Below are 26,339 nucleotides of genomic sequence, written 5' to 3' on the forward strand. Positions count from 1 at the left end.
TCAATGAATTTCTTGATACAGTTTATTCTTTTGGCCTCACACCAAAATTCTTGATGCAGCCATAATTACTTGTCTGACGCCACATGGCAGTAAGTGAAACAAGTTTGTCTGGAGCCCATATAGTTACAAATCTTACCGCTCTTGGAAGGTCACTCAGGCAATGGAGTAACGGCACTGATCCCCGCCCTGCCTGCGGACCCCCTATACATTTGGTCAGCCAAGCTTGGGTAGTGGAGCAACGGCACTGGTCACCGCCCTACCTGGGGATCGCACCCATTCTTGCCCTGCCACGGATCATACGCACCAACCCATTCAGATGCTTCTTTTCAAAACTCTTTTTCTGTTCTTTTCTAGTCCTGTGGTTTAAAGAATGCTCTTTGCCACTACTTTTGCCCTTCCCGCCGACCCTTCGGTTGCTATTCCCCCACATACTATTTACATGTAAGAAACACTTGGTTTGGAAAACAAGTTTGTAGAGGACGGAGAAATTGTCCACCCTCTCAGCTGCGAGGCTGCGAGAGTGCTTGCGCTGTGACACAGAATTTTTTGGGATGTCCTGTCTCCGCAAATGGTTGTTTAAAAAAAAAATGAGGGAGTCACATATGGTAACGATTATAATGGGAAAATTGATGTTAAGGAGACACAGACGGACATACGAGATGTTAAACAACACAATTATAACAGATACTATGCTTGTTCCCACAGGAAGATACGAAGATACTAGACGGCGAAGGAAAGCCGAATAAGCTGAAGACGACCCTGATCATCGGCGTCATGATCATCGCTGGAACAGCCCAGCTGCACGCGTTACCTACCTCTACCCCCCTCACCACAGGCCCCGAACATGACCACCCAACAAAACACCCCCAGCCCGGACACTACACCGCACACAAACCCAGCCACCGATGCCCCCACATGGTGTGAGAACCTCGTCAAGTGGTATTCACTGTCCTACACAGTCGTAGCTTTACTAGTGATAGCCATATTGTACAGTGTCATTCAGACAATTAGATTGTGGAAGTGGAGAAGGAGAGCTTCCCGCCCTCCAGTATACACATTTAGAGCCCCCATCCTCGGACTCCAGCAAACCCCCTACTCTTTCTGAACCTCTCTCTTTAATACATTCCGCGGTTGTTTTGTTGATAAAGTTTATTTTCTGTGTATGAATGTCAGTGACAGGAAGAAATGTGATGCTGCTATTGGATATTTTTTGTGTTGTAAGATAAGTTCTTTGATTGTTAAATAGCAGCATGAGTGTAGTCTAGTTAGAGACAGTTAGAGGTTCCCCTTTTACTGAATGTTAAATGGCCCGTTAGATATTCTTAGACCTGTGTTGTTTAGGGAAATTAGGTAAATGTTTTTGGACCCATAGGACAGAGTAGAGTAGAACCTGTCCTTGGTTAAGGGTACCCGGCATCCCAAGAGAACACAGAAGACCCAGTATTGTGATCCTTCACAATTCGCGTTGAGGATCAAGAGGACGGAGTGTAGCCATCTGGGATGGCCACTTCAAACTAGGTGCAGAGGAACTCGCAAAGACTGGCGGGTAAAATGGTCAAGCCAAGAATCAGGCAGGCTCAGAGCCTGAAATGCATATTTGTCAGCAAAAGTCCAGACGGTATCGGGACTCCGTCCCATTAGCATGTTAATCAGGCCGATTAGCATTTGATGGCCCATCTTCCCCAAAACAAAGGACTGGTACTCAAGCAACCGGGACAGTCCCAGACATTTCGGCGCCACTCCCTGTTCAAGGGAAATGCAAACAACGGGGTCAGTGACCGCTAGGGACACGCCCAGCCATCCAGATCCCCGCCCACTTATTGGGTAAGGAATCGAACGCAGTGATCAGGGATCACCCAATTAGTAAGGCCCAAATCGAAGGGCCGCTCAAATGAGCGAAAACCCCCTGAGTATAAGAAGAAGAATTCGCCATATGTTCGCTCTCTTTTGGCCTTGGTACCCCGGTCACGGTTATCGCCAATCGTAGCAACACCAGAAGCGAGTCCAAGTTCAATGCCCGCTACCAGACGGATGAGCCCAGCTGAGCAGCAGTTACTCCTTCGAACCTGAGAGATCCAGAATTCAACAGCGACCTAAGCCGGGAGCCCGAAGTTAAGTACAGGTTGTCTTAGTTGATAGGTGTAGTTAACTAGTAGTGTTTATGTTGCATTTGACTAATTGTGTGTAAATAAAGTACCCTTGACCTTGAACTAACTGGTGTTTGGCTCTTTGATCGATAGCCGGTTGAAACTTGTGGTGGTATCATTCGATACCTGGCGACTCTAAGCATTCGGACATAGATAGCACAGAAAGAAAGGCAAATTCACTGATTGCCCTAATTAGAACAGAGCCACAGAAAAGACCAAGTAGAAAAAGAATTGGCAACAGTCCCTCTTTTATTGGGCTGGGATGCATTTCAGTGGATAATCATTGCAGAGTGGGCCTCTGAGAAAGTGGATGTGATTGCATGCTATTTCCTCAGCTTGAAGTGACATTTGTACAATATGCACTTAGACTGCATTTCCCACATATATTTTACGTAATTAGAGTATTGAGGACAAAATATGGAGATAATTGATCACAGGCAATTTCCCGAATCCTTCTGTAGTCAACGCCATCCAAGTGCATACAGTCTCAATGCATTTATGAGCAATGTTAGTATCCTTAATGCTAAGCGATTGACAACTGGTGTCAATTAACCACAAGTATACCCTTTTTGCGTTTTTCTTTATTCTGGAAAATAATGGGGCGGGATTCTCTTTGCCTGGGGCCGGGCCCAAGAATCTCCGTGACCGGTGCGAATCGCGCCACACTGCCCGACGCCGGGACGCGATTCTCCGCAGAGCAGAAAATCGGCACCATTGGCACCAGCATGTTTGGCGCAGCGCCAGTCGGGGGCCACTCTACTCGGCCGGCCCGCCAATTCTCAGCCCTGGATGGGCCGAGCGCCCGTCGTAAAAAGGGCGAGTCCTGTTGGCGCCGTCCACACCTGCTCTCAGCCGGCAGGACCTCGGCGTGGAAGGATCGGGGAATGGCCTGTGGGTAGGGAAGGGGGGTCTGGCCCCGGGGGGGGGCATCCGATGTGGCCTGGCCCACGACCGGGGCCCACCAATCGGCGGGCCGTCCTCTCTGGTTGGGGGCCTCCTTTCCTCCGTACCAGCCCCTGTAGTCCTGCGCCATGTTGCGTTGGGGCCAGCGTGTTGAAGGAAGCCACTGCGCAAGCGTGCGTTGGCGGCGGTGCCACTGCGCAAGCGCGGATCCCACTGCGCCCAGTTTGCGCCAGGATCAGCAGCTGGAGTGACGTGAACCGCTCCAGTGCTGTGCTGGCCTCTTTTGCGGGCCAGAATTAGTCGTCAGGTCGGCCCGTTCACGCCCTCGTAAAACACAATGGCGTTTACGACAGCGTGGACACTCTGCTGCGGGATTAGAGAATCCCACCCATGATTTCAGAAAAGTTACCAATTTGAGGAGGGAATATTTCACGCTGCCGAGGGAATCTCTTTCTGACAAAACAAACCATGCATGTTTATTTTTTCAAGCCCTGGAGATAGGTGAATGAAATTTGGTACAAAGTGAGTGAATATGACAACTATTTGTTCATGTGGAGAATAACCGTCAACAAGGATGGCTTGGCCAAGAAGCTTGGGTGAAATTCTCCGGAAACGGCGCGATGTCCACCGACTGGCGCCCAAAACGGTGCAAATCAGTCGGGCACCGCGCCGTCCCAAAGGTGCGGAATGCTCCGCATCTTTGGGGGCCAAGCCCCAACCTTGAGGGGCTAGGCCGGCGCCGGACGAATTTCCGCCCCGCCAGCTGGTGGAAAAGGCCTTTGGTGCCCGGCCAACTGGCGCGGAAATGACATCTCCGGGCGGCGCATGTGTGGGAGCGTTAGCGGACGCTGACGGCATTCCTGCGCATGCGCAGTGAAGGGACTCTCTTCCGCCTCCGCCATGGTGGAGACCGTGGCGGAGGCGGAAGGGAAAGAGTGCCCCCATGGCACAGGCCCGCCCGCGGATCGGTGGGCCCCGATCGCGGACCAGGCCACCATGGGGGCACCCCCCGGGGCCAGATCACCCCGCGCCCCCAGGACCCCGGAGCCCGCCCGCGCCGCCTTGTCCCACCGGCAAGGTAGGTGGTTTAATCTACGCCGGCGGGACAGGCATTTTAGCGGCGGGACTTCGGCCCATCCGGGCCGGAGAATCGCGGGGGTATGCCTGCCAACCGCGCGGCGCGATTCCCGCCCCCGCCGAATCTCCGGTGGTGGAGAATTCGGCAACCGGCGGGGGCGGGATTCACGCCAACCCCCGGCGACTCTCCGACCCAGCGGGGGTCGGAGAATCTCGCCTCTTGTTTCCATGTTATTTCTGTGTATCCTTCTTGAATAAAACAACTAAATCAAAAGTATTTAGAGAATTTAATCCAAATGAATAAACATCAAATCATAATGGTTTTCTCAAATGAAAGTAAATGTAAAAGTAATATATATAATTATAATATAATGGCAATGTACAAACACAATATATCTGTTATAATACTTTATATACTAAACTTCAATGATCAATAAGCCACATGAAATATGCTTGTGAATAAGAAGTATCAAATGTATTTGAGCACAATTTTTTTTTCCGATTTACAGTGGGGCTGAACAGCTGCATGCATTCATTTTTATTGGTATAAATGTGAACTGAAAGCCTCGAATTTCTGCTGTTGTGGTAATTCTGTTTATATTGGCCATGATACCAATAAAGTAATCAAATCCACATTGGGAAAAAAACATCTCCCATGGTTCAGAATGATGTATATTCAAGACAAAGGCAACATAAACACTCTTTCCAACACTTAAAATGTGTTTCTTCAAACTCACCTCTTTATGTAAGAATCTATGTTAGGCATTAGTGCCAGAAATCCAGAGAAGGCTACATGTCAAAGACAGTGCAGGGGTGTGTAGGGTTGAAAGGGTCACATGAAGGGTCCTTGATTTGCCTGCCCATGGAGGTAGCAGCAAATTGCATATTTGATCTTTTCCTTCCAGATTACATCAAATAGTTTTTTTAAGTATGTCTAAGTGTGCTTGAACATATCTTCTTGGCTGGAAATCTGTGCTAGCTGTTTCAATGGAAGAGTTATAGGACAGGGGGAGGTGTTAACCTACACATTTTCCTCCTCCATCACCACCTAGTGTCCCAGCATGCAGCTTTGTAAGGAAGTTACATTTAACAATTTAAAAATAAACTACTCCTTTTTCTGGGTGGGGTCTCAATTTGACATTATTTCTGGTCTCACCAGGTATATAGTTACATCTCACCGGACATCCAACAGTCGATCCTATTGTTATGTGAGTGTCCCTTTAAGAAAGGTTTGGTCTCTTGCCATGTGACTTGATGTTATTTGTGGGTGGAGTTGGGCTGTGGCTGTCCGGTGAGAGGGTTTTTTTTTGGTTTCAGTTTTTGTTTTGGGTGCTTTGGAGTGCAGAAGGAAGATGATGTGTTTTTCCTGTTTTTCTCTGTTTTCATTTGAAAAGCTTATCCAGTGAAAAGCACATTGGGTGTGGCAAACTGCCTTGGTAATTTTAAAGATAGAGTTGTTTTCCAGAAGGGGTTTGAAGCTGCTGGTTGAAACTGGATCAGAAGCTCAGGGAAAGGACCAGTCCCATTCAAGTGAGATTACAGTGAGCTGGGCCACGCCCATGAAAGGGGTTTTGGTTTATTGGATTTTGTTATTGAATTGGAACAGCTAAAGGGGGAATTCATTAAGTATTATATACATAACTACTGTAGCTGTTGTGATGTCTTTATATTTGTAATTGATAAAACAATCATTGCTGTGTTTATATATATATATATATATATATATATGCTAACTACATTCTTAGAATAAACCTAGTTTTGATTAAAGCGCCGAGGAAGACTGTTGAATCACGCCTGAAGCAAAGGTTTTTGTGCCCATCCGAGCCAAATTCAGCAGAAAGTTTATAGGTCAGGTGAACTTCATAATACACTTTGGAGTTTCTAAGCCCTGGCCCATAACACTATCACATGTCTTTCTGGTAGCTGGGGAGGTAGGAACTTCCAAAGTTGAGAGTCACTGTCCTCCCGCACTCTATGACAAGTCTTCCATTGGTGTCAGTTGGTTGCACTCTTGTCTCTGGATTACAAGGTTCTGAGTTGAGGCCCCACTCGAGCATTTGGGCACAGAAATGAAGGCAGATACATGAGTACAACACTGAGGGAGTGCTGGATTGTCAGAATGGCTGCCTTTCCAAGAAGACGCTAATCCAAGGCCTGATCTGCCCAACTGATGGGATGTAAAAGATCAAAAAGGAGCAGGTAAGTTATCCCTGTTGACCTGCCCAATATTTACCCCTCGGTCAATATCACAAAAAAAGATTATCTGGTTGCCTCCACATTTTTTACATTAAAAACAGTGGGCAGAGGTTTCCCCCCCAAAAAAGGCAGTGTCAGATTCTGACTGAAAACTGGTGTGTTTCTCCCAAGAGAAACAGGCAGGTTTACCATCCAGATTTTGCCACATTTTGCCAAATTTTAGAAGGGGAGGGCATGTCTTGCACTGTCGTTGTGAGGGGTGGGGCCTAAAGTTGCCGGCAAACCCTACTCCACCAAAAAGGGCACCCCAATCTCAAAATGAAGTAAAGACCAGCGTTCCTGTTCTCCCAAAAGACATCCCCGGCCCCATCAGTCATCAATTATCACCGGCACCAAAGCCCCTCAGGCGGATCGTTGGCATCAGAGCCCTCCCAATGGGTCTCGTTATAGACCCTTGCTCAGCCCCTTCTTGCCCTGCCCCTTCAGGCCCCACCCCTTCAGGCCCCGCCCTTTGGCAGTGCCGACCTGGCACGGCCAGGTTGGAACTGTCAAGGTGCTAGGGACACTGCCCTGCCATGTCCCTGACCATCCTACATGGCCTCCGAACCCCTAGGGTAATCTTCACGCCTGGTCTCCATCTTTGATTTCACATTAAACCGATTTTGAATATTTAAATATATTAAAATATGGGATTCAGATTCACACCCTCATTCTGATATCTCCCAGTTGTAAATCCCGTTATGGCTCTCTCGTGAGGGATTCCAGCCATAATGAGATTGGGCATAACAGGGCCAGAAAATCACACCCCAGTGACTAACTGCAAAAGGACTCAATTATCTTGTCATGCAGATATGCTTATTGCAAATAGTGATATTTAATCTACTGGCCGTAAACATGAACTTTTAAGAACAGACATTTTAAAAACAATAAGCTAAAAAAGATGACAGGAAATCACATCCAAAAAATGGCTGTCGCCATTTCTATTACTGTACATTCCACATTCCACTTTATTGGAATCGAGATGTTGGGCCTCCAGATATCCCATCAAAGATATCAAACCCCTGAGGAATGTGTACGACCCTATCTCCTGTGTTAATAACCACGCACGTGGCTGAGATTCAACTGTTGGAGGTGGGACACTAAATCTAACCACTTAGGCCATGAGACAAGGGTGAGGTAACTTGACAGTATGAGCTAATCAAGACTGCTTTTGGCATACACAACAATAGCTTTATTTGGATTCCCCCTCGCCCCGCCCCCTCTACCTCGGACAGTGGAGAGAGCAAGTCACAAGACCAGCAAACCACTTTTGTGCGTTGAACAAAATACATTTTTGAATGGAGGGGGCCGGGGGTGGGGTGCTGGTATTGAGCCTGAGATGCTGGTGATCTGATAACGAGCCACTAAAGCTGTAGAGCCTTGGTCTGATATCCACCCTTCCTAGCAAACTTTGAGCCCTTTTTTACTGATGGAGACCAATCTGAGGCATGTTTCCTGCAAACAGAGAGCTTCTAAAACAGAAATTCTGCTCAGCACCACTGTCTCCAGAGAAACAAACAGATTAACCAGCCACAACTTTAAATTGAAACATCAGGACCACCAAAGGTGCATCGAACCACCAGAGGCAGTGAGCCACTTACTTAGGGACACTAATTTGGTCAACCTCACTCTGTAATCTGTATTTGTGTGTGTGTGGTGGGGCTCTCCCAAGTGTGTCTGTACATGGAAGTTGGTGCGTGTTTTATTATTTTACCCTAGATTGGTGTAAGTACTAAAAACTAACTTCTTTCTTTATTCAACTCAAGAAAAACTATTTGTTTATGATCACAGCGCGTAAACACTTATAGAATTGTACATCCTTTTAAATTAAAAGCCGTTTTAAAATCAAAAGAGGACTGGGAAAAGAAGACTGGGCTGGTTTAGCTCAGTGGGCTAGACAACTGGCTTGCAATGCAGAATAAGGCCAGCAGCCCGGGTTCAATTCCCATACCGGCTGAGAATTCTGAATTCTCCCTCTGCGTCCCCGACAGGTGCTGGGATGTGGCGACTAGGGGCTTTTCACAGTAACTTCATTGAAGCCTACTTGTGACAATAAAAGATTATTGTTATTGAATGGGACCATTCACCCCTTCCTCGCCTGATCACAGTCTGCAAAGCACGATGAGATATCCACTGATCATCAAAGGCGCTATATAAATGCAAGTCCTATTTTTGTTTTAAATAGATGCATGCATTCCTCACCCCACCCCCTAACTAGGCCCCTGAGAACTATGCTATTAGGTTAAAACCCAAGTTACCTGCTCCCTGGCCTAATGCACAGACCTTCCAGCACACCGCAGCCAGAACTCAGTCAGGGGAATATTCTGGAGGGGCTGGTGGATTTTCGACCATATTCGTTTAAAAATGTAAGCCCTGTTGTTTGCCTTGAGATAAAATGTCTGAATGTTAGGATAAAAGTAGTAAAGAAAAGAATTGTTGTTCAGCAGGAGCATGTTCTTTGTGTTGTCAATTGTCCTTCAATTTCTTCTGTTCCTCAGTTTCATCAGCGCTAATCCACTGAGCCAATCTTGTCTGTTGAACTTTACCCTCTTTGAAAACATTTCTCACCCTGGCAAGCATTGAACATTGCATTTCTTTTGAGGATATTGTGTGGATTGGGCAGGAATTCAGGTTTTCATATAAAAAGGTGATGAAGGTCCAATTTTGCCATCTAAAAGGTGTGGCAAATTATTTTAAGATGATTGGAATTCTGCAGGTATGCATTAATGTCCATTACTGATACAATCTTGTTCAGTCAGCAGTTTAACTTCTTGTGCACAACTATTGCTGTTGATGTGGTGGTGCTTTCTTGATAGCATTAAATAGGGAAAGTCATTGATTTGTTGTGGCTGCATCAATCTGGGCAAGTGGGAAGCCTTCCATCACTGCCTTTTGAGTCCCATAGATGTTAGGGGGGCATTGAGGATCCAGAGATGAACCACCTATTGCAATATAGTCAGCCTTTAAAAAAGAATTCCAGTTAAGGGACAATTAATGCACCTACCCTGCACATCTTTGGTTTGTGGGGGTGAGACCCACGTAAACACGGGGAGAATGTGAAAACTCCACAAGAACAGTTATCCAGGGCCGGGATCGAACCCGGGTCCTCTACACCTCTTCGCACCTGTGATTATCCCTCTCTCCAGTTGCTCCATCTGGACCTGTAAAGACTTAATTACCTGCAAAGACTTGCATTCAAAGTATTGTCTTGCATCATTGACTTTGTCTATATATGTGTTTCTGGAACCCACCTCTTCATTCACCTGAGGAAGCAGCTGTGCTCCGAAAGCTAATGATTCGAAACAAACCTGTAGAACATTAAGACAGGTTTAGATAAGATAGATATAAAAATCTGTTGCCACCAGCTGATGATGCAAGGACTGGAAAACATGGATTTAAGATCTTGGGATAATTCAGAGGGAATGCAAGGAGGAATTTATTTATGTAGCGACTGGTAATGTCCTGGAGCCCCCTGACCACCAGGGCAGTGAAAACTGAGACCAAAAATTTCAAAAGGAAATTGGATGCACACTTGAGGGAAATAAACTTACAGGCCTATGGACATAGAGCAGGAGAATGAGACTCATTGGATAGGTCTACAGAAAGCCAGCAAGGGCACGATAGGCTGATTGATAATTGACCAACAATGAGCACTACTATCTTCCAGTGTATCAGCTATGATTCCAGTCGCTGAAGGGTTCTCCCATTGACTTTATGGAGCTCCTTGATGCCATACCGGACAAATGCAGTTTTGATGTTAAGGTCCATTTCTCTCACTCTTTCTTTTGAATTTAGCTCTTACGTCAATGTCTGGATTAATGCTGTGTTGGAGCTGAGTGCTTCTTGTGGAACACAAACTGTGTGTCAATGAGTAGGTTATTGGTGAGCACTTTCTATCTGTAATCAGGATTTAGGCATTGTTGGCAAAGTTATTGCTGATTCATCTTTAATGATGGCAATCACCTTCTACTTGAACCATTGCAGTCTCTCTGGTGAAGGTGCTTAGCAGTTTGACACAGTGAGCCCATTCAGAGGGCATTCATGGTCAACTGTGTGGGTATAGCTTTGGTATCACGCTTAGAGAACAAAGAATAAACAAAATTACAGCACAGGAACAGGCCCATCGGCCCTCCCAGCCTGCGCCGATTCAGATCCGTTATCTAAACCTGTCGCCTATTTTCCAAGGATCTACTTCCCTCTGTTCCATGCTCGTTCATATATCTGTCTAAAGAACAAAGAAAATTACAAATAAAATTAGGTCATATAAGGTCAGCTCAGAAGGGAATTAATAAACTAGAGGTTCCTGCATGACAATTTGACAGATTTGACGCCACTTTTACTGATACCAGATTATTTTATTTTTTAAATTGATCATAAAGTCTAAAACCATCCTTTGGATTATTCATGCATGCCTCTGGTCTATTAGTCCAGTAACATGACCGCTAAAATACCAGCAGATATATCCTTCAGGACTTGGCCATCAGTCAGTTAAAGTACTATTGAACCATTCCTGATGAAGACATTAAAGGCATCCCCCCACCCCTCCCCGCCCCCACCCGCCACCCCAACAATGTGCATTCTGTACCCTTGTTTTCCTCAGTACTTTCTCCAGCATTGAGTAGTACTGATGTGTCTGTTTGAGGTCTTGTGGTAATCAACATGTTGTGAAATAAATAATATATTTGTTTTGTGGGTTTTATGTGTGATTCAATCACATTAATTGATTTTTTAAAAATGTAATCTGCTAACGGAGGGTGGAATATTACTGTCTTTGAAAACATTCTTCCATCTGGGATGACTGTGGATCCCATTTCTGATTGCATGTTCAACCCACCTGTAATTAAGAGGCTGCCTCCAGGATGATGTCCAATTAAGGATGGTGGGTGGGTTCCTGAGGCTGCAGGCCCAAAAAGAGAGACTGAAGCATTGCAATAGACCTACAAACAGAGGTCGGCATTGCCTCAGACAGCAATGGAGCACTCTCGGAAGCAAACATTGAAGTATTAAACCTGATGAGGGTCGAAGCTGGAGGACACATTTGGGAATGGCTGCATCCTGTCCTGCCCGTGACCCCATGATTCATGGAGCATCTGGCTCCAAGCTCCCCACAACTTGCACCCATGACAACAGAATTCAGACAGAGTCAACTCAATTCCTTGGGGAATTCTCTCCATTCCCTCAATTGGTAATTATTACCACTGCCTCCAGCTGGCTAACCATTAAGGACCCACCCCGGCAAGGTCACCTGGAGGCGAGAACACATTGGCGCACAGACCCAACGCCCTCATTTCCATTTTTGAACCCATTCCACCTTTGAGTCTGCCTCTATTCGACCAAATAAGATTCAGCCCTCATCATCTATTGTATATGGTATAAATTGTGTATAGTATGTTTGGTAATGTATGAATTGTGATGATCTCTGCAGCCAGAAATATATTTTTCTTATGTTTGTAGTGTGATCTGTATATTGTGTGCAACAGAATTTAAGTTGGAATCATTATTTATTTGGTATATAATCTACACACCAGTTTCTGTTCTAATTGTAAAGCTTGAGTCAATATTTGACTTGGCTGGAGAGAGGCAGGAATTGAGATTTCCCAGATTGGATGACTTTGACATTTGCTAGGTTAAAAACTCAGCAGTTCCTTCCAAAATGACGTGTACACGTTCAACCAAAGGTCTTTGGGGACATCTCTGCATGAACAGTAACTTATTGGAGTGGATTTCCCACCTATTGTAGTACCGACCTGAGTTTATTTCGATTGATTTCAAAAAAGTTTGATGAGTCCCACCACAGATGAACAATCTGCCCTAACCAGCCAGAGTAGTTCAAAATGAGACCCCCACGCTTCATTTCTAGCCTTATACGGTTCCAGTTGAGCCCATAAGGACACTTTTACCTATGTGTCCAGGTACACATTAAGCCAAAGGTCTTTGCATCTCAGTCCAGGGATTTAAAGGTTTGGCTTGGATTTTCCGGCCTTTTCTGCCGGTGAGATATTCCAGTCCCGCCAAAGGTGACCCCCCCCCCCCCCCCCCCCCACTGTGGCGGGAATAGAGAGCCACACGGAATGCCCTAGCCATCATCAGGACCAGATATTCCCACCAGCGACCAATGCTGAGCCACCTCTGCCGCTGGAAAACACACCACAGAGGGGTAGGATTTTCCAGCCCCGCCATGGATGGACCCACTGCATACGTTGTGGCAGCCCAGCCAAACGTCCATTGATTTTCGACAGGAACGAATGATCCCGGCAGTGGGGAGTGTTGAAAAATCCTGACCAAAATCTTGGTTGACATTACAGTAACGAGTTGGTGCCGCATTGTCAAACACGCTGCCTGTTGGAAGAAATATTGGCCGGAATTCACCAACCATTCGCTGGTGGAGGGATTATTTGGTTCCTCCGCCCACAGGTTTCCTGGTTGCATGGGTGGTTTCAATGGGAATTCCCATTGGCAGTGCCAGAAGCTGAGATCCCCACTGTCAGCGAACAGCATGCCACCCCCGCCACTGGGATACACGCAGCTGGGAGGCCGGAAAATTCCATTCATTATATCAAAGCTATGGTTGCCTCTTTAGAAGAATGTAAAGGATCACATTACACTATTCAAAGAAGATCAAGAGAATTTTGGTGTCCTGGCCAACATTTATCCCTGAACCAAGACCTCAAAAACAATAAACGTTGAAACTGATCTTCATTGAGGGCACTGGGTGTTAGGGAATCAGCCGTCTATTTTACGCCATGCCTGAATTCTTGAGCTTTTCCAGGATACTATTTCACCCAGAGACTGTTTATCAATGTTGTTACAAACACCAGGCCAAATCCCAACAGTGGCTAAGATACTGAACAAGAATCGTTACGTTTTTTATATTTTTAAGACTGCGGAAAGACCGATTCGCTGCAGGAGTGAGTGCATAAAAAATAGGACTCGGTTATTTTTACAAACAAAACTTTATTAATATAAATAATCTTTATTGTCACATGTAGGCTTACATTAACACTGCAATGAGGTTTCTGTGAAAAGCCCCTAGTCGCCACATTCCGGCGCCTGTTCGGGGAACAGAGAGGGAGAATTCAGAATTCTCAGCCAGTACAGGAATTGAACCTGCGCTGCTGGTCTGGTTCGTCACAAACCAGCTGTCTAGTCCACTGAGCTAAACCAGCCCTGGTATAGCAGAAGCATGGTGGCATAGTGGTTAGCACTGCTGCCTCACAGCACCAGTGACCCAGGTTTAATTCCAGCCATGTGGATTTGCACTTTCTCCCCGTGTCTGCGTGGTTTCCTCCGGGTGCTCCTGTTTCCTCCCACAGTCCAAAGATGTGCGGGTTAGGTGGATCGTCCATGCTAAAATTGCCACTTAATGTCCAAAGATATGCCGGTTGGATACGGTTGTGGGAATAGGGTGGTGGAGTGGGCTTAGGTAGGGTGCTCTTACAGAGAGTGGGTGTAGGCTCGATGGGCCTAATGGCCGCCTTCTGCACTGGAGGGATTCTATGATTCTATGATTCTACCTAACAAGAACGGGCAGCACGGTAGCATTGTGGATAGCACAATTGCTTCACAGCTCCAGGGTCCCAGGTTCAATTCCCGGCTTGGGTCACTGTCTGTGCGGAGTCGGCACATTCTCCCCGTGTGTGCGTGGGTTTCCTCCGGGTGCTCCGGTTTCCTCCCACAGTCCAAAGATGTGCAGGTTAGGTGGATTGGCCATACTAAATTGCCCTTAGTGTCCAAAATTGCCCTTAGTGTTGGGTGGGGTTACTGGGTTACGGGGATAGGGTGGAGGTGTGGACCTTGGGTAGGGTGCTCTTTCCAAGAGCCAGTGCAGACTCGATGGGCCGAATGGCCTCCTTCTGCACTGTAAATACTGTGAAAAAAATTCTATGATGAACAGCTTATATGTATCTCTTTACCCTAACACATGATTTTCTATTAAACAGCACGTAAAATGAGCATATAACTCTCAACTCCAATTATACAGCGAGGCAAAAATGATACTTGTATTTACATATTCCTGCTCTTAGTGAACCTCCTTTAGACACTTTCCGAAAGCCCGTTTCTGTGGCACTTTCTTCATGGTCTTTCTTGTTCGCCCTCCAAATCCTTCATCACTCCAGCTGTTTAAATAGGATTATTTTACCTCTCTAAACTCCACACACCCCCTCAAAGATGGTTCTGTCCAGGCACGTCCAGACCTGAACTCATCATTGCTCTCTGGACTTTTGATCATCCACTTCTCCTTACATAAAAGAACAGGAACATGCCATGAACATGCAGCTAACCTACAGTTTACAGACAAAAGAGGCCATCAGATTCTGTAATGGGCTAATGGTTGGTCAGACTAGAGTGTTCTGGAAGACAATGGATCTTAATTAAATCACCCCAGCTTAACAGGGGTATCCTGTTTATTCTCATTAACGAGTTGAAGTCTGAATGGGACAATGTAACTCAGGTCAGGTGTGGGAGTGTACCTCTGACTCAGTGCTAGCAGTTTTACCCTCAGGCTGTTAACCTTTAAATTGCCCACTATATCTTCGATCCAATTTCTTCACGTCTCCCAGGCATCATAATGCCTGGAAGACAACGGCTGTTACAGACCAAAAGTCCATTTTTGATTGAATTATTTGGGGACATTCTGCTGTTACAAAAGGCTCTGAAGAAAAGCGACTTCTTCTTATACAATTGTAACACAAGAAGGCCACACCTACTGAACTTGTCACTCAAACACAATTTTCTGAGGTCATTGGGTAACTGACCAATTGGAGACCTTTTTGCTCTGTGCACAATGACACACATTATGCTTTGTGTATTTATGCAACTTTGCACTTCATGCCTTATTTAATCGTGGCAAAATACAATCGTTGCATCTGTTTGTAGACTACGAGATCTGAGTGTAATACACTCATTTGAAGAGAGCTTCAATGGTTTGCACAAGACTGCACCCAATGAACTAATTACTACAAATATTGTTATTATTAATCCCCATGATGTACAGCTTTGCAAGATAGATTACAGGAAAGATACTGCATCTGGATATAATAAATAAGGTTTATTTTGAGAGCCATTGTTAAACTATTGAACGAAGAAATTACTCTAAGAAACACAAGCCTGCAACACTCTCTTACAAAAGTGTTATCCTTTCTCCATCCTTTTACAGCACAATAAATTATATTACTTGCCTATCACTTTTATTGGGTATAACTTCTGTAAGCACTTGACTTACATAAACATACAGTGTATACACATTGGGACAACATCTATTTCATATGTTGAGGGCAGACATTATTTTAACAATCAGCAGCAGCCCTGCGGCTGGTAAGCAGATTAACAGAAAATTGCAAGTGTTTGTTCAGTAATCATTAGTACTTGTGAACAACGATTGTGTTGTGATACTCCACTCTGTTGAGAACTATATGGTTCCTCTCATAAATATAAAACACAAAAATAAATTGCGGGACCATAGGGTTGGGACAGATATATCAAAAGCACCCTCCGTAAAAAATAAGCCAACAAGACATTTGACTGGAAGCAACTTAACATTCCAGAAAATGTTTTAGTAAGATACTATATAAGTCCAGTTTGGTGCTACAAGTTTATATAGCACCTTTAATGTAAAAGTGCCAAGGCACTCCTAAAAGTTCCATTGTACAACAACAGTTGACATGGACTGTTATGGGCGAGGCTTTTTCAGAACCCCAAAATGTATTATGGAATTCAACCAACCTCTCCCTTTAATGTATTTGTTGCTTTTCCTAGCACACAGCTTTTTCCCTTGGTGTGGGATTACAATTATGGACACGTGGGTTTTTAAACACAAAACACTGTTTATTCCATGAACTCAACTTAACATCTTAAATAAACATTGGATCTCTTGACACCCCTTACTTCAAAGATAACTCAGAAAATATTGCAACAGTAAATAACTCCTTAAAATGTTCCTTCAAACTTCCAAGAGACTTAACACCTTTAAACAGTATCACATCAGGTTAAAGGATATATATATTTTCTGTAGAATGGCAGAGACATATCAGCTTGGCTGACTTCAGCTCCAGCACCTTGCTTTTTTTCCTACAGCTCTCTGGACACACACAGACACTGTATCTCAAACAGCTGCGTTCTCAAACCTGGCTTTCTCCCTTCAAGCAGATCACAGCAAACAAGAACTTCTCAAGCTGCTGTCTCAAACTGGCTTTCTACTTTTAAACTGCTCTCAGCAAAACCAGCCAGGCACTTTTTAGCTGCTCTCAGCAAAACCAGCCAGGCACTTTTCAAACTGCAAAACCAAACTGCAAAATGGCTGAACTGAGCTGAGCTCCACCCATTCTATGATATCACTGTTTTCTTAAAGGTACATTGCTTAAACATCCAGTTCTTAAAGGCACTCTTGCGTGACATGGACCCAGATAAGGAAATATAGTGCAGATGACCAAAGACATGTTCAAAGAGGCAAATTTTAAGGAGCCTCTTAAAGAAGGAGAGTAAAGGTAGCGAGGCAGAGTGCTTTGCTGAAGAAATTCCACAGTTTAGGGCATAAGTAGTTGAAGGGGTGGCCGGGAGTGACTAAAATCAGGGACACTCGAGAAGCCAGAATTGGAAGACTGCAGAGATCTTTGGAGGGTTGTGGCGCCTGGAAGAGATTGCAGGGTGAGGGAGAGGTTAGTCCACTCAGAGATTTCAAAACAACGATGATCATTTTACAATCAAGGCTAATGTAGACGATTGAAGAGAGTGGTGATAGGTGTAGGGGAGTTAGTGTGATTTAGGCATATGTGCAGAATTTTGGATGGGCCCAAGGTTCAAATTTCCTGACCCGGCCCGCCCGCTTGCTCACCGGCGGGATCTTCCGGCCCAGCTGCAGCCACGGACTTGCGGCTGGTTCGCTGCACCTGCTGTGGGTACACCCATTTCGGAGTCGGGGTGCAGAGAATCCAGCCCAAGGTTTTAATGTTCTTTTCTAAAGCCTACTGTTTCCTGCATCAGTGGCAGTTATTTAAATGATGATTAGGTAGAGGAGGAGCTGAAATTCTACGATAAAATCATTTTACTACAAGCATAAAGCAAGCATGACCTTGATAAGTACGATGACAAAGTATGGCAGCAGAGGAGACCCTGGCTAGGAAACAGAAAGCAAAAGAGATGCATTCAAAACAATTGAACCAAAGGAGAAGAAACAAAGCAATAGTTTCTCCACCTGGGTTTAGTTTTCCCTGCGACTAATTTGATTGATAGTGAGATACGATTACATTAATTTTTAAATCCCTACAGCTTCTTCAGAATGGAGATCTAAATGAATTTTCTCAAAAACCTAATGAATGAGATCTTTGACAGGAGTCACTCACATTGCAGAAAAGACATTGCCAAAGTCACGATTCTTTATCGCAAACTTTAAATGGCATCACAGACCAAATTATTCTATAAGATACTAGGTGTGATTCATGTGACCACGTTGGGCCCGGCGAGGATCCGGGTGCAATGGCTAAATCGCGTGAGAGCCCCAAATCGGGCTTTGCACCGGGATGATCATGAGTCATCCGCCGCGATCTGGACCGCGCCCTTGCTGGGTGAGATCCAGAGCAGCATATTTAATGATCCATTAGGCTCATTTAATAACACAAACATAGGATTCACCCGGCGTCCGGGAGTCAACGGGCACGCCTGTCAGACCTCGCCAGCGCACCGTTTAGTACTGGACTACACAAATGTGGACCAGGCATAAGGGCAGGGTACCACTCTGGAACTTCCCCTGACACCTAGGTACACTGGCACTGCCAGCCTGGCAAACTGGCCGGGCATCATGGCAGTGCCCGGGTGGCATTGCCAAGGCCAGGGACACTGCCAGGGTTTGGGCCTGAGGGAGCCTTGCCTATTGGAGGCGGGTGTTCCCAGGGGCCTCAACAAGGTTGGGAGGGTAAAGGGGTGGTCAATAAAGTGGAGAGGGGTGGACTTTAATGGGGGGTGGAGATTGGGCTGCCGTTCAAAATGGCACCCCAATGTGCAAGAAGCCGTTTTGGTTGGCAATATCAGCTCGCCAGCGGGAAATCTCTCTGAGTGTAGCCTTGGCGGGGTGGAGCTCCCCAACGTAAAAAAAAGGCAAAGTGCCGTTGAATAACTGCAGCCGCCAAGTAACACCCCGCCAAACGCGCCCAAAAGGAGATTTAAACTTTTGTCCGCTGAATCGCGGTCTTCATGTTTAAAAATCTCACAGACTTAGATTCTATGGTAGCCCTGCAGTGCAGAAGGAAGCCACTCGGCACATTGAGTGTGCACCGACCCTCCGAAAAAGAACCCTACCTAAGCCCAGTCCCCCGCTCAAACCAGTAACCCCACCTAACCTGCCCATTTTGGACACTTAAGGGACAATTTAGCATGGCCAATCCACCTAACCTGCACATCTTTGGACTGGGGAAAGAAACCAAAGCACCCAGAGGAAACCCACGCACACACGAAGGGAATGTGTAAACACCTAACAGCCACCCAAGGCCAGAATCTAACCTCGGTTCCTGTCGCTGTGAAGCAGCAGTGCTAACCACTGTGCCCTTCGTGTCTGAAAGTCAATATTCCAGTTATGTAAGACTTGAAGTGTCAAGTTGAAAAGATTCTATAATGTACTTTATTGCACATATTTTAGTGGCTCCAATTCTGAATGCATAGTTAGGCAGAATTACTGCATGTTCATTTTCTCTCCCAAAGTTGTCCAACTAGTCTCAATCCAGAACAGGTTATAATCAATTCATACTTATAGCAAAGTTAAAAATTGAGGTTTTCACCTCACTGTTCATTTTAGTTGACTAAAAGTTACAACACATGTAAAAGCAAACATTTCTCATTAGATCATTACTTTTAACAGGTATTTTAATTCTACTAATTTACACAGATTTTCTGTGAACTGAAACAAATTCTCTGTTTATATTCATGAATTGTAACCCCCAGATTGTTGTGTGGATTAGTGCATCATTCTAGTGCTACACACCCAGAAGTTCAGTTTTTTCAAAGTTCATCAAATTGTTTGGAAAATAAACTTTTAAGCTCTCAGAAGATAATGTTTAACTACAGTATGTAATGTTTCTGCAGAATATCATCCAGTGATATTTATGGCCCTATAATAGTTAATGTAGTTAGGCCTGATGTTCTCAGGTTTCAGGATGTTTCAAGATAATACTCTTTATTCTTTATATGGACAATAGGTAATGCACAGATTGTTTAGTTGGGTTCTGCCTATGATGCATTCAATAAAACTCCTTGGCATGGGTCCTGTTCTAATTCGGTGAAAGTGAACATGTTTTAAGTGAGTTAAAATCGGGCCCCTTGTCTCCCACTTAGGTAACCGCTCTCAACTTTTTCCAGTTGGCTGTGGGACTGTGTGGGGGGTTTGGGAGGCGTGGGGGTGGGGGTGTGAATGGTGGGGTCACAATGGTAGGTGAGGAGTTAATGAAATGAAATGAAAATTGCTTATTGTCACAAGTAGGCTTCAATGAAGTTACTGTGAAAAACCCCTAGTCGCCACATTCCGGCACCTGTTCAGGGAGGCTGTTACGGGAATTGAACCGTGCTGCTGGCCTGCTTTGGTCTGCTTTCAAAGCCAGCGATTTAGCCCTGTGCTAAACATATATTGTTGACTTCTGAAACTGAAGAGAGATATTCAGCCCCAGGGAAATAATTTAGAGAGAGAGATATGTTACCAGCAATTGTATTTAATAAAGAATAATAGGGAGTTGCTGTAGAGTATTCTTCCTCACAATCATTCTCCCTCAATCTCCGGCTGATTAATAAAAAAAAAAGTTGAAAACAGTTTTCTTCCCGATCTTATGCCAAAAACCACGCTTCAGCTTCTTTTAAAATTATGAAGTAAAAATCAAGACTTAATTACTTGTATAACCGATTTCAGCGGGAGCGGAGCAGGCTAGTCAATTTCAGCGTAAGCAGTGCGCAAGTGATTTCTGGGAGGTAAGTTTCTCCTTTAAAAACACTTGTCTTTGCAGGAGCAGGCTAGTCAATTTCAGTGGGAGCAGTGCGCTAGTGATTTCTGGGAGACCTTCACAGGAGCAGGATAGTCAATTTCAGCGGTAAACACTTACCTGGTCCCGTTTTCGGTCCCTCTTTGCTGTTTTTTTGTAAAAGTTTTAGTGTTTAAGGCGGGAACAGGAAGTTCGACCCGCGGACTTCTGGGAAGACCCTCACCAATAAATTCTGGTGGAGAGGAAACCCGAGACACTACACGTGTAGTGTCTCCCACCCGCCCTCCTCCTCTAACCTAATAATAAAACGCATTGGTGTGAGGTAAGTACCATATTTTATTATTATTATTTTTTTTTTTTTAATTTAATTTAGTTGTTAGCCAGATCTTGGTAGAAAGTTAGAGGGATGGCAGGGAAGGGAGTGCAATGTTCCTCCTGCAGGATGTTTGAGGTGAGGGATGCTGTTAGTGTCCCTGCTGATTTTACCTGCAGGAAGTGCTGCCATCTCCAGCTCCTCCAAGACCGAGTTAGGGAACTGGAGCTGGAGTTGGAAGAACTTCGGATCATTCGGGAGGCAGAGGGGGTCATAGATAGCAGCTTCAGGGAATTAGTTACACCAAAGATTGGAGATAGATGGGTAACTGTAAGAGGGACTGGGAAGAAGCAGTCAGTGCAGGGATCCCCTGCGGTCGTTCCCCTGAGAAACAAGTATACCGCTTTGGATACTTGTGGGGGGGGACTTACCAGGGGTAAGCCATGGGGTACGGGCCTCTGGCATGGAATCTGTCCCTGTTGCTCAGAAGGGAAGGGGGGAGAGGAGCAGAGCATTAGTAATTGGGGACTCGATAGTCAGGGGCACAGATAGGAGATTTTGTGGGAGCGTGAGAGACTCACGTTTGGTATGTTGCCTCCCAGGTGCAAGGGTACGTGATGTCTCGGACCGTGTTTTCCGGGTCCTTAGGGGGGAGGGGGAGCAGCCCCAAGTCGTGGTCCACATTGGCACTAACGACATAGGTAGGAAAGGGGACAAGGATGTCAGACAGGCTTTCAGGGAGCTAGGATGGAAGCTCAAAACTAGAACAAACAGAGTTGTTATCTCTGGGTTGTTGCCCGTGCCACGTGATAGTGAGATGAGGAATAGGGAGAGAGAGCAATTAAACACGTGGCTACAGGGATGGTGCAGGCGGGAGGGATTCAGATTTCTGGATAACTGGGGCTCTTTCTGGGGAAGGTGGGACCTCTACAGACAGGATGGTCTACATCTGAACCTGAGGGGCACAAATATCCTGGGGGGGAGATTTGTTAGTGCTCTTTGGGGGGGTTTAAACGAATGCAGCAGGGGCATGGGAACCTGGATTGTAGTTTTAGGGTAAGGGAGAATGAGAGTATAGAGGTCAGGAGCACAGATTTGACGTCGCAGGAGGGGACCAGTGTTCAGGTAGGTGGTTTGAAGTGTGTCTAGGTCAATGCCAGGAGTATACGAAATAAGGTAGGGGAACTGGCAGCATGGATGGGTACCTGGGACTTCAATGTTGTGGCCATTTCGGAGACATGGATAGAGCAGGGACAGGAATGGATGTTGCAGGTTCCGGGGTTTAGGTGTTTTAGTAAGCTCAGAGAAGGAGGCAAAAGAGGGGGAGGTGTGGCGCTGCTAGTCAAGAGCAGTATTACGGTGGGGAGAGGATGCTAGATGGGGACTCATCTTCCGAGGTAGTATGGGCTGAGGTTAGAAACATGAAAGGAGAGGTCACCCTGTTGGGAGTCTTCTATAGGCCTCCAAATAGTTCTAGGGATGTAGAGGAAAGGATGGCGAGGATGATCCTGGATAAGAGCGAAAGTAACAGGGTAGTTATTATGGGAGACTTTAACTTTCCAAATATTGACTGGAAAAGATATAGTTCGAGTACATTAGATGGGTCGTTTTTTGTACAGTGTGTGCAGGAGGGTTTCCTGACACAATATGTTGACAGGCCAACAAGAGGCGAGGCCACGTTGGATTTGGTTTTGGGTAATGAACCAGGCCAGGTGTTGGATTTGGAGGTAGGAGAGCACTTTGGGGACAGTGACCACAATTCGGTGACGTTTACGTTAATGACGGAAAGGGATAAGTATACACCGCAGGGCAAGTGTTATAGCTGGGGGAAGGGCAATTATGATGCCATTAGACGTGACTTGGGGGGGATAAGGTGGAGAAGTAGGCTGCAAGTGTTGGGCACACTGGATAAGTGGAGCTTGTTCAAGGATCAGCTACTGCGTGTTCTTGATAAGTATGTACCGGTCAGGCAGGGAGGAAGGCGTCGAGCGAGGGAACCGTGGTTTACCAAAGAAGTGGAATCTCTTGTTAAGAGGAAGAAGGAGGCCTATGTGAAAATGAGGTGTGAAGTTTCAGTTGGGGCGATGGATAGTTACAAGGTAGCGAGGAAGGATCTAAAGAGAGAGCTAAGACGAGCAAGGAGGGGACATGAGAAGTATTTGGCAGGTAGGATCAAGGAAAACCCAAAAGCTTTCTATAGGTATGTCAGGAATAAGCGAATGACTAGGGAAAGAGTAGGACCAGTCAAGGACAGGGATGGGAAGTTGTGTGTGGAGTCTGAAGAGATAGGCGAGATACTAAATGAATATTTTTCATCAGTATTCACTCAGGAAAAAGATAATGTTGTGGAGGAGAATGCTGAGACCCAGGCTAATAGAATAGATGGCATTGAGGTACGTAGGGAAGAGGTGTTGGCAATTCTGGACAGGCTGAAAATAGATAAGTCCCCGGGTCCTGATGGGATTTATCCTAGGATTCTCTGGGAGGCCAGGGAAGAGATTGCTGGACCTTTGGCTTTGATTTTTATGTCATCATTGGCTACAGGAATAGTGCCAGAGGACTGGAGGATAGCAAATGTGGTCCCTTTGTTCAAAAAGGGGAGCAGAGACAACCCCGGCAACTATAGACCGGTGAGCCTCACGTCTGTAGTGGGTAAAGTCTTGGAGGGGATTATAAGAGACAAGGTTTATAATCATCTAGATAGGAATAATATGATCAGGGATAGTCAGCATGGCTTTGTGAAGGGTAGGTCATGCCTCACAAACCTTATCGAGTTCTTTGAGAAGGTGACTGAACAGGTAGACGAGGGTAGAGCAGGTGATGTGGTGTATACGGATTTCAGCAAAGCATTTGATAAGGTTCCCCACGGTAGGCCATTGCAGAAAATACGGAGGCTGGGGATTGAGGGTGATTTAGAGATGTGGATCTGCAATTGGCTAGCTGAAAGAAGACAGAGGGTGGTGGTTGATGGGAAATGTTCAGAATGGAGTTCAGTTACAAGTGGAGTACCACAAGGATCTGTTCTGGGGCCGTTGCTGTTTGTCATTTTTATCAATGACCTAGAGGAAGGCGCAGAAGGGTGGGTGAGTAAATTTGCAGACGATACTAAAGTCGGTGGTGTTGTTGATAGTGTGGAAGGATGTAGCAGGTTACAGAGGGATATAGATAAGCTGCAGAGCTGGGCTGAGAGGTGGCAAATGGAGTTTAATGTAGAGAAGTGTGAGGTGATTCACTTTGGAAGGAATAACAGGAATGCGGAATATTTGGCTAATGGTAAAGTTCTTGGAAGTGTGGATGAGCAGAGGGATCTAGGTGTCCATGTACATAGATCCCTGAAGATTGCCACCCAGGTTGATAGGGTTGTGAAGAAGGCCTATGGAGTGTTGGCCTTTATTGGTAGAGGGATTGAGTTCCGGAGTCAGGAGGTCATGTTGCAGCTGTACAGAACTCTGGTATAGCCGCATTTGGAGTATTGCGTACAGTTCTGGTCACAGCATTATAGGAAGGACGTGGAGGCTTTGGAGTGGGTGCAGAGGAGATTTACCAGGAGGTTGCCTGGTATGGAGGGAAAATCTTATGAGGAAAGGCTGATGGACGTGAGGTTGTTTTCGTTGGAGAGAAGAAGGTTAAGAGGAGACTTAATAGAGGCATACAAAATGATCAGGGGGTTAGATAGGGTGGACAGTGAGAGCCTTCTCCCGCGGATGGAAATGGCTGGCACGAGGGGACATAGTTTTAAACTGAGGGGTAATAGATATAGGACAGAGGTCAGAGGTAGGTTCTTTACGCAAAGAGTAGTGAGGCCGTGGAATGCCCTACCTGCTACAGTAGTGAACTCGCCAACATTGAGGGCATTTAAAAGTTTATTGGATAAACATATGGATAATAATGGCATAGTGTAGGTTAGATGGCTTTTGTTTCGGTGCAAAATCGTGGGCCGAAGGGCCTGTACTGCGCTGTATCGTTCTATGTTCTATAACCTGCAGTGTGAGATACTTTGAGTTGTTGCACTCGGAAAATCATATCAATAAATACTGGGAGATATCCTCCTCTGCACACACTCCGATTGTGATACCTTGGGAACTGGATGTACAGATATATTTGTTAGCTTCCTTGAGCCTACATCTGCCAACAATATAACCTTCAATTTTAAGCTTTTGATCAGATTATTGTGAATGTGTAATATTTATACCTTTACTGTAATGCAAATCTTATTATTTGCAGTTGGCTGACTGTAGTTAAAGGTTGGTGACCAAATGAAACCAGATGTTTGGGGATTCTTTAATATTGATATCTGGGGCGTCATTCTCCGCCGGCGGGAGTCTCCGTTTTGCCGGTGCCCGGGGGTTTCCCGACGGCGTGGGGCTGCCCCACAATGGGAAACCCCATTGACCGGCCGGTGTTACGGAGACTCCCGCCGGCCGGTCGGGGCAGAAATGTGGCAGGGCGGGTAGGAGAATTTCGCCCCTGGTCTGTAACTTTTACTTAATCATAGAATCTTAGAATCATAGGATGGTTGAAGCACAGAAGGAGGTCATTTACGTTGTCGTGTCTGTGCTAACTATGCAAGAACAACTCAGCTGGTCTCACTCTCCCTGCCTTTTCCCCATAGCCCCTCAATTCTTTTCTCTTGTGGGGCGGGACTTTCCGAACCCCCACCGCGTCGGAGAATCGGCGGGGGGCGGAGTGAATCCCGCCCCCGCCGAATTCTCCGGCACCAAAAATTCAGCGGGAGCGGGAATCGCGCTGTGCCGGTCGGCGGGCCACCTCAGCAATTCTCCGGCCCGCGATGGGCCGAAGTCCCGCTGCTGTCATGCCAGTCCCGCCGGCGTGAATCAAACCACCTACCTTACCGGCAGGACTAGCGGCGCGTGCAGGCTTCGGGGTCCTGGGGGGGACGGGGGGCGATCTGGCCCCGGGGGGTGCGCCCATGGTGGTCTGGCCCGCGATCGGGGCCCACCGATCCGCGGGCGGGCCTGTACCGTGGGAGCACTCTTTTCCTTCCACCTTGGCCATAGCCTCCGCGATGGCCGATGCGGAAGGGACACCCCCTGCGCATGCACGGGGATGACATCAGCAGCCGCTGACGCTCCCGCGCATGTGTGGAGTTCCGCCGACCAGCAGAGTCCCTTTGGCCCCGACTGGCATGGCGCCAAAGGCCTTTCCCGCCGGCCAGCGGCACACCAACCACTCCGGCGCAGGCCTAGCCCCTCAAGGTGACGGCTTGGCCCCTAAAGGTGTGGAGAAACCCACACCTTTGGGGCGGTCCAACGCCGGAGTGGTTCACGCCATCCCTCCCGCCAGGACCGCCCCGCCCCGCCGGGTAGGGGAGAATCCAGGCCCAGGTATTTATCCAAATTCCTCTTGAAAATCATGATTGAATCTACCACCATCACATTGACAGCCTGTGCATTCCAGATTCCAACCACCCACAGCATACGGCCAGTGTTCCTCATGTTGTCTCTGGTTCTTTTGCTAATCATTTTATATCTGGTGTCCTCTGGTTCTCAACCCCCCCATCAAAGGGAATATAAGGCGTGATTTTACGGCCTCACACTGCACCCACAAAGCAAAGTGCCGCAGCGCAGCGTGGTTGATTGAGGCTGAGCGACCCCACTCCCAGGAGCGACCTGGCTTGCAATGTAAATCCTGCTCATTGTGGCGCGATCACTTCTGAGAAAATCTGCGTTTTGAAGCAAGTTTCACTTT

The 26,339-nt window shown here is 46.3% G+C and overlaps 1 long non-coding RNA gene across 1 annotated transcript in view; it reads left to right on the forward strand.

The window, feature by feature from the left end:
* Positions 1-8,638: 8,638 nt before the first annotated feature.
* LOC140397961 (uncharacterized) overlaps positions 8,639-26,339 on the forward strand; it is a 32,935-nt gene continuing 15,234 nt past the window's right edge. The window contains exon 1 of the long non-coding RNA XR_011937352.1: positions 8,639-8,728. This is a non-coding gene — a long non-coding RNA (uncharacterized lncRNA). The remainder of the gene's footprint in view (positions 8,729-26,339) is intronic.

The sequence above is a fragment of the Scyliorhinus torazame genome, chromosome 21 (assembly GCF_047496885.1).
Source record: "Scyliorhinus torazame isolate Kashiwa2021f chromosome 21, sScyTor2.1, whole genome shotgun sequence".
NCBI lineage: Eukaryota > Metazoa > Chordata > Chondrichthyes > Carcharhiniformes > Scyliorhinidae > Scyliorhinus > Scyliorhinus torazame.